Genomic DNA, 6,389 nt, shown 5'->3' on the forward strand with positions numbered 1-6,389 from the left:
AAAAAATTCCCAAAATGTATTCTTTAATAGTTTTTCGGGATTCTTTCATTCTAGAATCTCCCCAGCTACTTTGAAGTTATCTCTAAACATGGTTAAACGGTTATTAACTATGGATGAGGTCAGATCATCAACTCTTATCAGGAAACGCTGCAACAAAAGCCTATAAATACAAGCCTAAAGCCTTCATTTGTAAGGATCTAAAATCAGAAGGCGAGATGCTGTTAAACTGAAGAGTGGAGCATGAATTTAAGGGAAGGGTTAGCAGATCTTGTCAAACTTTAGCATAAAGAGGAAGCTATTCGAAGGATTTGAGACCCATTCCCCATATCCTCCGAATCAAACTTTATTTTGATCTCGAGAAGAGTCATAATCTCATTTGGTCGAGATTATCACTTTTGCAATTACTTCCTTTGTGAAGTAAGAGCTTTTAATAATCACTCTGTCAACCGAAAATGATCCGCGGTGGTCCACGGACTAACGTGTTCCCAGTACTGGCAAAGATCTCACGCAAGCATCAGGTGATAAACGTCCTCTACATTTGTTTTAAGAGAGAGTTGTAACCTTTTTATTTTATTTGTGTGGGGGAAGTCTTATAAAAAGGCTCACAATTTTGGACTTGTTGTAAGTCGATAAACGATTGTAATGAGTTTCCAAATAATAAAATCAACTTTCACCGTAAACAAACTGGTGATCACAGTGGGAGCCAACAGCCTTGTTTCCAAGGTTGTCGTGTTATAACCACGGATCAAGATCCTGGTTGAAGAAGAGGTCGAGTACGAGTTTGGCAAGGCCAAGTTTGAGGAATACCTCTTCTCATCCTCATCAATATCTTCCTTGTCCCGCAAGTACAGGAAGACATCGGCAACAAAGAAGGCTCGGGTGACTCTCGCCTAAGTGTTGCTAAGGCATCCCCTCGCAACACTCCTCTGGCATCCAATGAAGTTGAGATTTTAGATCACAATGACTCCTATTCACTCTAGGAATTGTTTAACGAAGGCACTCCAATTCTGACAAAGAGGGCACGTTAGAGACAACACTAACGTCTCACATGTCAGCTTGCCAAGGCCTTGGAGCCAGTTGACGAGATCCGTTATCATGTGGATCTGAAGGTCAAGGAGCACCAAGCGACTCAACAGCAAGCAAATAGCCCCTCCTCTAAGCCATCGGCCAACAAATGAGTCTGTATCAAAAGGACTCGTTCAACTCTCGAGGAGCGCATCTAAAAGCACCATGCGCATGCCTTAGCACGAAAGGTGCAAGATACGAAGGAAGACAAGGTGGCCAAGAAACCGCCAAAATCACGCTAAGAATGGAGGTCAAAATCCAAAACAATGATTCAGACAAGTGTCGGGATACCTGAAAATCGTGAGCCAACCATTGGTGGCTTAGCCAAGACCGAGCCATCTCGAGCTAGCCCGCGCCATGGCCGAGTCAACTCAGCTTGGCAAGCACTCACCTCGCCTCCCTTGGCCATTTTTGAGTCTCCGACAGCCCCCGTTCCTATTCTGACTACTCTCGTACCTTCCGTGAACCCCCATGACAGTGTTGACCTGTCTAAATTTAAGACTACGATGGCAGATAATATTGGACATTCATATGAGGATCGAGTCAAAGCTCAGGTTAAACAATGCTTGGGTCTAACGAATAAAGCCCGAGCGACTCTTCAAGCTGGGGATTGTACGTGTCCTCCCAATAAGTTGAAGCCATCCCATATCAGGAAAACACCCGTAACTACCTTTTTAGGGTTGCGCGTCTAGATTCAGGAGCCCGTTGAGATTCCACACTCTCAAGGGGGTGGATCTAAACGTGTGACTCCTAAGAATGCTAACAAGGCGTTACATACCTGGAAGGAGACGTGTTCATTACATGACAATGTCATACCTAGGGAATAAAATCAACAGCTGATAGGTTGCTCTGGCCACAACGCTGATGAGTTGTATTATCATTCTGAGGGTACGGAGAAATCTCAAAAGAGAAGTATCCCATAATCGTAGTCTCATTGTCTTTGTGAGAGGTTAATCAGGATAGTATTATTAGAGTGTAGCTACCCCAAGACTGCTCCACAGAGTGTCTCAGTATTCGAGAGAATCTCCACCGAAGCGTCCAAATCTAAATCAAGATGCTTCTACAAGAACAAATTTGCCGGCCATGATGACGGACTTCCAGAAGTTACCATTAATGTGTCCGATAAAGGAAAATCGATAAGGCATTACAACCCTGATTCTTTCTCGGAGGCATCTCAGCACATCACTTGGTTACGGTTAGGAGCTAGACGACCTAGACCGGATAGAGGATACTCTTCGGAGGATGAAACGTTCGATGCTAACTCCGCAATCACTTCTGACAACACAGTATCCAGCATAGCACAATCTCGTGAGGTGTTCATGATCAACGTTGAACAAATGGCCAAAATCCTCGAAGACGCTCTAGCCAAACAGAAAGAGAATTTCAAATTCGAAATGGAAATGACTGTGCAACGGATAAGGGAACTGCATGATCAATAGATTCAAGGTTTATCAAATCAGATTGGTGAATCTAGTCATCAGAACGCTACTAATCAAGTAGATAGTGATATAGACATTGAAGAAAATATCAACGCTGATACCCCTCCTATTGACCAAAATATTGGTGGTGGTCCCACCAAGGATCATAATGCTGGGGGTGGTCCAGTTGTTCCACCCCAAAATCACCCGAAGAAAAATACGGGTGAGGATGAGAAAATGAAAGACCTGGAGAGCATGATCAATGAATTGATATCTGCTCAAGAGGTAAAGAAGATCGGTATTCCCTACCCCTACCTAAGGGAGTGGGAGTCAATCCCGTATCTGGCAAAGTTCAATCTAATTAACTTCACACCGTTCGACGGAAATGGCTTACCCACTCAACACCTAATTTACTTTAAGTCCCACCTAGATGTGATCTCTGGCAATAAACCCTTGATAGTTCAGGCATTCGTTGGCACCCTTCACGGAGTTGCCTATGATTGGTACTACTGTCTCAAGCTAAGAAGTATCAACAGCTAGAATGACATGGAAAACTCGTTCCTCAACAACTTCTTTGACGATGAGACCAAAGTGTCGATTGGAGCCCTTTTGGATGAGAAACAAAAGGACCGGGAGTCAGTCGATAGCAAAAGAACGGGTAGTCAGTCGATAGCTTTGTTATCCACAACATGGAAAGAATTAAAATTACGCGGGGAACAGGCCGAACGCTTTTTCAAAAGAAAAAAGCTTGAAAGAGACCAACTGACGACTAAACCCCAAAATTAGAATTTCGCTTCTTGTGGTAAGGGAAAGGCACCTGCAGCGGCTGTTGATGCTGATCATACGTCACAACAGCAACCTTAGAAGCAGCGAAGGACTCTGGATCCAAGACTCCAAAAGGAGTACTCCTTCAAGAATGAAGAGGTTCGAGCTATCTTCAAACACCTCCTTGAAAACAACAAAATCAAGCTACTACCAATTACAAATTAGGAGGAAGCTAACAACACTTCGGATCCAAAGTACTGTGCATACCACAGGAGGATCCTTCATCCCACCAATGCTTGCTTCACTCTCAAGAACAACATTCAAGCCTTGGTCGACGCTGACATCATAACGCTGAAATGAGCCGAATGAGAATAGTTTACTCCGACAAGTATAAGAGTATAAACCGCTTCTCTCTATCCTCCGATGAGTATAAGAGGTTAAACTGCTTCTCCCAAGACTCCGAAAAGTATATGAGTATAAACTTCTCCTTTCAAGACTCCGATAAGTATAAGAGTATAAACTACTTCTCCCTATCCTCCAATGATTATATGAGGTTAAACTACTTCTCCTAAGACTCCGATAAGTATAAGATTATAAACTGCTTCTTCCGAGACTCCGAAAAGTATAAGAGCATAAACTACTTCTTCCTATCCTCTGAAGGGTATACGATTATAAACTGTTTCCCAAACCTCCAATGGGTATACGAGGTTAAACTGCTTTCCTTATTTCCAACAATAGGAAGTTCCTAGAGAATATTACGAGTAATATTCTTAAGGATAACCCGACTAGATTTAGATTCATCAAAGAGCTGAGGGTGGAATAAATCTATGTAATCCAATATGAAATCCCTGGAGAATACTATGCATGTCATTCTTAAGAACAACCCAAAACCGATTTATTATTCAAGATTAAGACCAGTCATCTGAATAATTCATTCTTGATCATTAAAAATGATTAAGAACCTCCCACTATGGCTATTTAATCATTTCCAAGATGATTAAAACAAACCCATTGTGATTTTCCGAGCACTCTTTCGTCAAGATGAGATTCAATGACTTTATCCGATCAATCTTCCCTCATAAAACTCCCATAGTGTAGTTATGGAGTGCTTGATGATTCACGGTCCTTTATCACAAAGTTCATCACTGATCAACTTAATTGACAGTGGATCCACCAAAATTCTTTCGATTGAGTCCATTCGAACTCCTACTATGTTTATACACTTAACACTCCTAATGTTAAAATCTCAACACGGTATTAAAAAATTCAAGTTGTTGATCCATGGCAATCATCAAACCCCTTCGTGTTAAGTCCTAACCCCTTAACACTAAAAAACCTACTGAGTGATTTGTATGAGTCAATATTCCCAGTGTTATTAGTATCTTCACTCTCACTGTTTCTTGGTCAAACCTTCCTATAATTAGGACGAAAGCCAAAATTTCCTCTCGATTCCTTTCATGAACGAGAGGTCCGCTTTCAAATCGAGCGATCAAATCTTCTTATAGTTAGGGTCATCTCAAACCTCTCACTTGGTCAAACCTTACTACAGTTAGGGACAAAACTGGAGTTCCCTCTTCATAAACGAGAAATCCACCTTCAGATTGGGTAATCAAACCTTCCGACAGTTAGGGTTATCTGAATCTTTTTTGATTCTCGAAGTGAAGATCCCACTTTGAATTTATTTTGTACCTGGAGATAGAATATAAAAATTTTCTTCTCCAGTATCGGGTTCGTCTTTGCCCCAAGAGAAGACACCACCTTCCAACACCAAAATCCATGCCTTACGCGCATAGGAGATTTTATCTTAATCCCTAAATAGAGATAAGTCTGCATCTAACACATGCTGTAGGGTGGTCCGTTCCCTTGAAAATGACCAAGTTTACGTATTCAACACCATAGCACCAAAAATCCATGCCTTTCATGCATGGGAAATTTTATCCCGAATCCTAAGTAGGGATAAATCAGCGTCTAACATGCATTGCCGGTTAGTCTTTCATCGTAAAAAGGACATACGCCCACGTATTCAACATTGTGGTAGGCCGTTATTAATAACGCCACAATCCATGCCTCACACGTACAAGGAATTTTATCCCGAACCTTAAGTAGGGATAAGTCAACGCATAACACGCGTTGTTGGTTAGTCTTTTGCTGTAAAAAATAAAAAAAACCCACGTATTCAACATCATGGCAGGCTATTAATAATAACACCATAATCTATGCCTTATACACATGGGAAATTTTATTCCGAATCCTAAGTAAGAATAAGTCAACGCCTAACACGCGTTACCGGTTAGTCTTTCGCCGTAAAAAGGACAAAAGCCCACGTATTCGACATCATGGCAAACCGTTATTAATAATGCCTAAAACCATGCCTTACACGCATGAGGAAGTTTATCTCGAATCCTATGTAGAGATAAGTCAACGTCTAAGATGCGTTGCCGATTAACCTTTCTCCGTGAAAAGAACGTCAGGATTCACGTCTAGGGGATGTTATCTCAATCCCTAAATAGAGATAAGTCTACGCCTAACACGTGTTGCCCGTTAGTCTTTCCTCATAAAAAGGATGAAGCCTATGCATTCAATATCATAGCATAAAGTCTAACAGAGTTCATTCTTGTAGCACAACGTCACATGTGAAACGGATTTAGATAATTCATATGCAAGCCCGATGCAAACGATAATCAGTAAAGGCATATAAAATCCGTTGATGGCTGAGGGTTTGTAAAAAATCTTAAAGTCTACGCCTAACACGTGTTGTCGAGTAGTCTATTCCCGTGACAAATGACAAAGTGTATGTATTCAATATCATAGCCACTGCTAGAAAATAGGGTTTTGCTTACGGAAATATAGCGACGGAATTTTTCGTCGGTATAACATTACATTTAGCGACGGATAATTCCGTCGCTATATTTCCATCGAAAAAAAGGTTTTGCCGACGGAAATGGATGTATTAGCGACGTAAAATTTCCGTCGCTTCAAATTTCCCGACGGGGTTTTAACGACGAAAATTTTTCGTCGCTAAAAACTTCTTTAGCGACGGAAATGTCCGTCGCCAAATTTTTTGGGCAGTCCGCGCCCGAGAGAGGGATTTATCCCCAAATCCCTCTCTCAATTCACCCCCTCTCCTCATTCCCCCCCCCC

This window comes from Asparagus officinalis, chromosome 1 (genome assembly GCF_001876935.1).
Source record: "Asparagus officinalis chromosome 1, Aspof.V1, whole genome shotgun sequence".
In the NCBI taxonomy this organism is placed as follows: Eukaryota; Viridiplantae; Streptophyta; class Magnoliopsida; order Asparagales; family Asparagaceae; genus Asparagus; species Asparagus officinalis.